Consider the following 9,883-nt stretch of genomic DNA (forward strand, 5'->3'; position numbering starts at 1 on the left):
TACTTAAGTCATATGAACCAAAAGGCATTACACTTTTTAACTTTTTTGACAAAATATTTGATTTAAGCACTTATTTTTAAATGAATTAATCTTGCCATTTTATATTACACACACATAATTCATATATATACATAGACAGAAGATAGAGGACTTATACCCCAAGCCAGGAATCAAACCCTGAACCCAGCCTGCCATTGTGAAAAGAGAACACGGCCACATGGTTACAAAGTCAAGCTCCCAAAGACATACAAGACAGGAAGGAAACCTCATCCAGTTTTTTCAGGGACCTGCAGCAAAGTTTGTAACTGACCAGTTTACTGGGCTGTCTTGAAAAGCGGGCTTACAGATAGGTGTCTTAGGCCTGTGTTCTATCCTAAAGTACTCCTCTGCATTGTAGAACACAGAAAGACACACAAAACATACCAAATTCACTACAGCTTAAGACTAGCCTCATGAATTAATTCTTCCATTAATCAAAACTTTACAGAGGAGATAAAGAGTGATTTTTACTATTCATTCAACCAGTTTGCACAGAGAGAGAGAGGAGAAAGGATTGCCTAAGGCAGGGTGAGGAAGGCACTCAGGGAGGCCAGAGAAGGACCCACCCATTGCAGCGACACTGAAAAGTTCAGGCAGCCGCTTGTTGATCATGAAGGAATTTTTTCCAGCAGTGCCATCAGCTCCCAAGTTTCCCCTTTTTAGGAAGGAAAATGCTCCCCATGCCTCATGATCCTGTACATGTTTAACCCTGTCACCCACAGCCATCAGCAAAGAGTGCAACGCAGATTATTTTGAAGAGAATAGCAGTTAATATCCCATAGTGCTAAATTCATTCTTAGCCAAAAGGGACTTTACCAAGAGGGACTTTACCGACAGGGGACTCTAACCCCCTAAATCTTAGAAGGGACTCTAACCCTCCTAAGTTGGGCCTCTAACCCAGTCGGTCAGGTGTTCTTGCCTTTTATGATGAGGGGGCTCTAACCCACTATGTCTTAGGAGAGACTCTAACTCCTTTAAATTGGGCCTCTAACCCAATCCCATTATTTACCCGGTATATGCACCCCACTTACCCAAAGTCCGCCAGTCAGTGCTGCAGTCTATTTCCTTTGCATTGGAGGGTCTCCTCAGTATCGTCCCTTTCATGGTTCACAAGAAAAAATGTTACAGAAACATCCTCAGATGTTTTTTAATTTTTTTTTCCTAAATGAAGTTCTTTTAATTTTCAGACCAACCAAACATTTTTAATATAAAAATTTTTAATAATATACAAACAGCAATCACAACAGCATCCACTTGGAAGCAAAAGGACTGGGGCATAGATGGGGGAGTGGACTAAGGAGGGACGGTTTTCAAGGTCCCAGTTGCTTCCCTTGCCTGAAATCACTCTGGTCTTAGCAGAGGGAAGATTAAGGCAGCCAGAGGCAGAGGGGCCCTGACCCTGACCCAGAGACAGACTAAGCACAGCAGGCCCCTCTAACATCATCTTTCCACCATGGCAGCCTCCAGGGAAAGCCAGATCCAGTTAGAAGTGAACAGGAAAGTGGCTGTGATTAACAGGAAAGGCAACCATGGTTCCTCAGCACCCTGTTGATCACACCTCTGGGAATAGAGTTTTCCAGTGACTGCTGGATTGAAGAGGATCTAAGGATCTTCCTGGGAGAAGGATGGAAATGGGATCTGAGTCTACATACTAACCAAGATGCCTTGCCTGTAACACCAGAAACCTGGAGTGGATCTGCTCAGATGTTTGGGAAGAGAAAAGAATGACAGAGCCTTTTGCCCAGCAGAGCTGGAGTGTTAACAAGCATTGACTGAGAAATCCTCTGGTAGGCCAGGGAGGTCTGTGGCCCACCACTTACCCAAAGGTAGCCATTGGGTTGAGGGTTTCTGCACTATAATCACTTCCATGATCAGCAGAAAAATGTTACAGGACCCCACCACTTACCCAAAGTTAGCCTTTGTGTCGGGGGTTTCTGTGCTATAGTCCCTTCTGTGGTTGCCAGAAAGATGTTACAGGAAATGGGTCTGGATCCAGACCCCAAGAGAGGGTTCTTGGGTCTTGTGCAAGAAGGAATTCAAGACAAGTCCATGTAGTAAAGTGAAAGCAAGTTTATTAAGAAAGTAAAGGAATAAAAGAATGGCTACTCCATAGACAGAGCAGCCCCAAGGGCTGCTGGTTGGCCATTTTTATGGTTATTTCTTGATTATATGCTAAACAAGGCGTGGATTATTCATGCCTCTCCTTTTTAGACCATATAGGGTAACTTCCTGACGTTGCCATGGCTGTAAACTGTCATGGTGCTGGTGGGAGAGTGGCAGTGAGGACGACTAGAGGTCGCTGTCATTGCCATCTTGGTTTTGGTGGGTTTTAGCTGGCTTCTTTACTGCAACCTGTTTCATCAGCAAGATCTTTATGACCTGTGTCTTGTGCTGATCTCCTATCTCATCCTGTGACTTAGAATGCCTTAATCATCTGATAATGCAGCCCAGTAGGTCTCAGCCTCATTTTACCCAGCTCCTATTCAAGATGGAGTTGCTCTGGTTCACACGCCTCTGACAACTGCACCAGCCTTTGACCTACTTTGAAGGCATACATAACAATTAAATGTGAACAACATTATTATCCTGATAACAAAACCAAAGACATCACAAGAAAAAAACCTACAGACCAAATGAAAATAGACACAAAAATCTTCAGCAAAAACACTAATAAACTGAATACAGCAATATATAAAAAGGATTATACACCATGACCAAGTAGGATTTGTCCTACCTGGCATTCATTCAACATGAAAATATTTCAGTGTAATACTCCATATTACATTGTAAAGGAGGAAAATGTCAAAGTCATTTCAACAGATGCAGAAAAAGCATTTGACAAAATTCAACTCTCTTTTATGATAAAATACTCAATAAACTAGGATAAGAAGGGAATTTCCTCTATGCAATAAAGGGCATCTATTAAAAAAGACCCTACAACTAACATATTTAATGATGAGAAACTGCAAGCTTTCGCTCTAAGATCAGGAATAAGACAAGAATGTCTTCTCAGCCAACTCTGTTCAACATTGTACTGGAGGTTCTAGCCAGGGCAATTAGGCAAGAAAATAAAAGGCATCCAGGTTAGAAACAAAGAAGTAAAACTATCTCTATTCATGGGTGACATAATCTTGTACATAGGAAATTCTAAGGAATTTTTAAGAAAACTATTAGAGCTAATTAACAAGTTCAGCAAAGTTCCAGGATATAAGATCAATATATAAAAATCAGTTGTATTTCTACTTACTAGCAATAAACAACCTGAAAATGAAATGAAATTAAGAAAGCAATTTCCTTTATAATGGCATCCAAAGGAATGAATATTTAAGAACAAATTGAACAAAAGAATGCAAGATTTGCACACTAAAAACTACAAAACATTGTTATCTGGCAGAGTCTTTGTCTTTTTGTACCCACTCACCCAGCTTGGGTCCTGTCTCCACTGCTTTATGTTTTCTGCTCCAGGAGGCCCTAGATGACTCTGCTGCAGCCTCTATCATCCTGTGACCTGCAGGAGCTCAGTAAGACGGCTAACTAGATGCAGCCAGGAGGAACATCTGCCACCTAAGGATGGTGACATAGAGAAGACTGGTGCACTGAGGGAAGGTACTGAGAGTGGATGGAGGGAGGACAGAGATGCTGGGCTGAAGAGGGGAGAAAGCTAGGAACATTGCATGGGCCATCATACCTTGGGACTCATTCCTGGCCCCCAACAACTCTGGGGAACAGGTGAGTTGAGCAGGCAAGGCATGACCCACTGTTGCCACAGACCTCTAGAATCCTGGCAGCAGGAGACCCCACAACCCCAAAGACACTTGAGCTGGCAGAGGGAGCTGCTTAGAGAGGTAGTAAGGGCAGGACTCCAGCCTGTGTAGAGCCCAAAGGGTTTGGTGTGAGAATGTCTGTGGTGGAGCACAGCTGGGGATGCCAATACCACAAGGCTCACCATGATCTCCTAGGAGATTTTAGCCTTAGGAGAATTGTCCGATTTCAACAGAGCAGGGTGGTCTTGCCAGTGAGACAGGCCAGTCTGCTCTGAGTGCCCTCCTGTCTGCTGGCCTCTCCTGGGGCCCCAGCCTGCCCATGCCTGCTTTCAGTGTAGCCTTGGATACCCAACTGGCATGCCTCTTGGGGACCTGCATCATAGTTCCTTTGCCAGCAGACTGCACCTGACCATCAGAGCACTCAAGCAGAGTGGCCCCTGCTGATGAACATCAGCCCACCACACCCTCCCTCTGTGGCAGCCTTCCCCATGCCACTTTACCAGCACACATTTGCTCACAGCCAACCCCCCACCACTTTCCCAGCACGTGTGTGTGGGCGGATCTCACCTCCCCTCCCCCGCTGGTGCATGTATGCATGTGAACCTCACTGTGCCACTACTGCAGGCATTAGCCTACCCCTGCCCCAGCCATGCTGCCATTGCCAGTGTGAACACAGGCACAGAGGCCCCACCTCCCACCCTACACTGCCACCACCACTAGCACAAACACACACATGGTGGCCCACAGCCTCACAGCCGCCAGGACCCTACAGCCAACAAGCATGCACCCTGCTATGCTGCTGCTGCTGCTGACACACGCAAACACACACGGATCTAGCTGCCATCACCCTGGCAAAGTGCTTTGGCTGGTATCACCCATCAAAGTGTCGTGACCAGCGGCCCAAGAATACCTCTGTCCCTCTAGCATGGCTGGTTCCTAACCTCAAGGGGCCAGAGAACAAAGCTGGGGGCCTCATTCCAGCTCCCCAGAGTTAGAGCCTGCAGCTTAGGAGTGCTGAGTTGAGCCTTGGCCCCCTAACATCTTCCAGAAACAAAGCCAGTCAACTGGACCCATCTTATACCACAGTCAAACCCCCAAGGGCATCAATGAAGATAAAAGCAAATAAACCTGTCCAAAGGACAGCAGCTTCAATGATTGAAGAAACATCAGCCCACACATATGAGAAGGAATCAGCACAAGAACTCTGGCCACTCAAAAAGTCAGAGGTCTTTTTACCTCCAAATGACCACACTAGTTCCCCAGCAATGGTTCTTAACCAAGTGAAATGGTTCAATGACAAAAACAGAGTTTAGAATATGTATAAGAACAAAGATCATTGAGATTCAGGAGAAAGCCAAAACCCAATCCAAGGATTCTAAGGAATACAATAAAACAATATAGGAGCTGAAAGACAAAATGGCCATTTTCAGAAAGAACCATACTGATTTGATAAAGCCAAAAAACTCACTTCAAGAATTTTATAATACAATCAGAAGTATTAACAGCAGATTTGATGAAGCTGAAGAAAGAATCTCAGAGCTCAAAGACTGGTTATCCAAAATAACTCAGACAAAAATAAAGAAAAAAACTAAAGAAGAAGGAATAAAACCTCTAAGAAATATGAGATTATGTAAAGAGACAAAAGCTATGACTCACTAGAATTCCTGAAAGAGAAGGAGAGAAAGCAAGCAACTTGGAAACATATTTCAAGCTATCATCCATGAAAATTTCCCCAACCTTACTAGAGAGGACCACATTCAGGAAATTCAGAGACCCCTGCAAGATACTAGATAAGATGGCCATCACCAAGAAACATAGTCATCAGATTCTCTAAGGTTGAAATGAAAGAAAAAAGTGTTAAAGGCAGCTAGAGAGAAGGGGCAGGTCACCTACAAAGAGAACCAGCTAGCAGCAGACTTTCAGCAGAAATCCTACAAACCAGAAGAGACTAGGGGCCTATATTTAGCATTCTTTTTTGTTTTGTTTTGTTTTGTTTTGTTTGTTTTTAATATCAATAGCTTAAGGGGTACAAGTGGTTTTTGGCTACATGATGAATGAATGAATTGTACAGTGGATGAATTGTATAGTGGTGAAGCCTGGGATTTTAGTGTATTCATCACCTAAATAGTGTGTATTGTACCACTGTGTGTAGGTAATTGTTCACCTTGAATCCCTTTCCCACCCTTCTCCATTGTGAGTCCATAACGTTCATTATACCATTCTGTATGCCTTTGTGTACCCATAGCTTAGCTCCCACTTACAAATGAGAACATTCTGTATTTGGTTTTCTGTTTGAGTTTTTACTTCACTTAGGATAATGGACTCTAGTTCCTTCAAAGTTACTGCAAAAGACAGTATTTCATTCTTTTTCATGAATGCATAGTATTCCATGGTGTGTGGATGGATGGATAGATAGATAGACAGATAGATGGATAGATAGATAGATAGATAGATGATAGATAGATAGATAGATAGATAGATAGATAGATACCATATATTTTTATCCACTTATCAGTTAGTTGGCAGTTAGGATGATTCCATATATTTGCAACTGTGAATTATGCTGCGTACATTTAGCATTCTTAAAGAAAAGAGATGCCAACAAAGAGCCTCATATCCAGCCAAACTAAGCTTCATAAGTGAAGGAGAAATAAGATCCATGTCAGACAAACAATTGCTAAGGCAATTCATTACTACCAGACTTGTCTTACAAGAGGTCCTGAAGGGAGTATTAAATATGTTAGAGAAAGACCATTACCAGCTGATATAATCTGGATATTTGTCCCCATCCAAAGGTCATGTTGAAATGTAATCTCCAAGTTCTTTGAATCAATGAGAACAATGATACAACATACCAGAATCTCTGAGACATAGCTAAAGCAATGTTAAGAGGGAAGCTAATAGTACTAAACACCCACATCAAAAAGTTAGAAAGATCTCAAATTAGCAACCTGACATCACACTTAGAGGAAATAGAGAAACACGAGTAAACCAACCCCAAAGCTAGCAGAAGACAGGAAGTAACCAAAATCAGAGCTGAACTGAAGGAAAATGAATCACAAAAAAGATATAAAAGACCAATGAATCCAGAAGTTGGTTATTTGAAAGAATATGGTTATATACATATATATATATATACATTGTTAGCTAGATTAATAAAGAAAAAAGAGAAGATCCAAAAAACACAATCAGAAATGAAAAAGGGGACATTACCAGCAACCCCACAGAAATACAAAAAACCCTCAGGGACTACTATAAATACCTCTATGCACACAAGCTAGAAGACGTAGAAGAAATTAATACATTCCTGGAAACATACAACCTCCCAACATTGAACTTGGAAGAAATCAAATCCTTGAACGGAACAATATGTTCCTAAATTGAATCAGTAGCAAAAGGCCTACCAACCAGAAAAAGCCCAGGACCAGATGGATTCACAGACAAATTCTAAGAGACGTATTAATATAAAGAAGAGTTGGTACCATTCCTACTGAAACTATTCCAAAAAGTTGAGTAGGGACTCCTCCCTAACTCATACTGTGAGGCCAGCATCATCCTGATACCAAAAGCTGGCAAAGGCACAACAATAAAGGGAAACTTCAGGCCAACATCCTTGACAAACATAGATGCAAAAATCATCAACAACATACTGGTAAACCAAATCCGGCAGCACATCAAAACGCTAATCCACCATGATCAAGTAGGCTTCATCCCTGGGATGTAATGTTGGTTCAATATATGCAAATCAATAAATGTGATTTATCACATAAATAGAACTAAAAACAAAAACTGCATGATCCTCTCGGTAGATGCAGAATTTTGATAAAATTCATTATCGCTTTATGTTAAAAACCCTCAACAAACTCAACATTGAAGGAATACCTCAAAATAATAGGGACCATCTATGACAAACTTACAGCTAATATCATACTGAATGGGCAAATGCTTGAAGCATTCCCCTGGAGAACCAGAACAAGATAAGGATGCCCTCTCTCACCACTTCTATTCAACATAGTACTGGAAGTCCTAGCCAAAACAATCAGGCAAGAGAAAGAAATAAAAGTCATCCAAACAGGAATAAAGGAAGTCAAACTATTTCTCTTCACAGATTACATGATTCTATGCCTAGAAAAACCCATAGTCTCTGCCCAAAGCACTTTGATCTGATAAACAACTTTAGCAAAGTTTCAGGACAAAAAATCAATGTGCAAAAATCAGTATCATTTCTATACACCAACAATTTCCAAGCTGAGAGCCAAATCAAGGACACAATCCCATTGACAATAGCCACAAAAAGAATGAAATACCTAGGAATACAGCTATCCTGGGAGGTGAAAGATCTCTACAAAAGAATTACAAAACAGTGCTCAAAGAAATCAGAGATGACTCAAACAAATGGAAAAACATTCCATGCTTGTTAATAGGAAGAATCAATATTGTTAAAATGGCCACACTACCCAAAGCAACTTACAGATTCAATGTTATTCCTGACAAACTACCAATAACATTTTTCACAGAATTAGAAAAAACTATTTTAAAATCCACATAGAACCAAAAAGTTTGAATAGCCAACACAATCCTAAGCAAAAAGATTAAAGCTGGAGGCATCACATTACCCCCCAACTTTGAACTATACTACAAGGCTACAGTAACCAAAACAGCATGGTGCTGGTATAAAAACAGACACATAGACAAATGGAAAATACAGAGCCCAGAAATAAAGCCACATACCTACAACCAACTGATCTTTGACAGAGTCGACAAAAACAAGCCATGGGAAAAATCCATTTGGCTAGCCAATTACCCTAGCATCATTTATTGCACCATTTATTTATTCAATAAATTATGCCGGGGTAATTGGCTAGCCATATGCAGAAGACTGAAACTGAGCTGCCTCCCTTACACCATATACAAAAATTCAACTCAAGATGGATTAAAGACTTAAATGCAAAACCTAAAACTACAAAAACCCTGAAGATAACCTTGGAAATATCATTCTCAATATAGGACCCAGCAAAGACCCAGCATTTTCATGACAAAAATGCCAGAAGCAATTGCAACAAAAACAAAAATTGACAAATGGGATCTCATTAAACTAAAGAGCTTCTGCCTAGCAAAAGAAACTATCAGCAGAATAAAGAGACAACCTACAGAATGTGAGAAAATATGTGCAAACCATGTACCTGACAAAGATTCAATATCCAGAATCTATAAGGAATGTAAACAAATTTACAAGCAAAAAACAAAGAGCCCCATAAAAAAGTTGGCAAAGGATATGAACAATCACTTTTCAAAAGAAGACATACACATGACCAACAAGCATATGAAAAAATACTCAACATTACTAATCATTAGAGCAATGCAAATCAAAACCACAGTGAGACACCATCTCACACTAGTCAGAATGGCTATTATTAAAAACTCAAAAAATAAAAGACACTGGAGAGGTTGCAGAGAAAAGAGAATGCTTATGCACTGCTGGTGGGAATGTAAATTAGTTCAGCCATCATGGAAAACGGTTTGGTGATTTCTCAAAGAACTTAAAATAGAATTACCATTCAACTCAGCAATCCCATTATTCAGTATATGCCCCTAAAAATATAAATCACTCTACCATAAAGATGCATGCACACATATGTTCACTGGAGCACTATTCACAATAGCAAAGACATGGAATCAATGCAAATGTCCATCACTGATAGACTAGATAAAGAAAATGTCATGTATATACATCATGGAATGCTATGCAGACATAAAAAGAACAAGATGATGTCCTTTGTAGCAACATGGATGGAGCTGGAGCCCATCACCCTAAACGAACTAATGGAAAAGCAGAAAACCAAATACCTCATGTTCTCACTTTTAAGTGGGAACTAAACATTGAGTACATATGGACACAAAGAAGAGAATAACAGATACCTGAGTACTGTGCTTATTACCTGGGTGATGAAATAATCTGTACCCTGTGGCATGCAATTTACCTGTATAACAAAACTGAACATGTATTTCTGAACCTAAATAAAAGTTACTTTTTAAAAAAGAAATAAGGAAATAAAATTAAATCCTTACAGTTTAAAAAT

Source organism: Pongo pygmaeus, chromosome 5 (assembly GCF_028885625.2).
Source record: "Pongo pygmaeus isolate AG05252 chromosome 5, NHGRI_mPonPyg2-v2.0_pri, whole genome shotgun sequence".
Classification (NCBI taxonomy): Eukaryota; Metazoa; Chordata; class Mammalia; order Primates; family Hominidae; genus Pongo; species Pongo pygmaeus.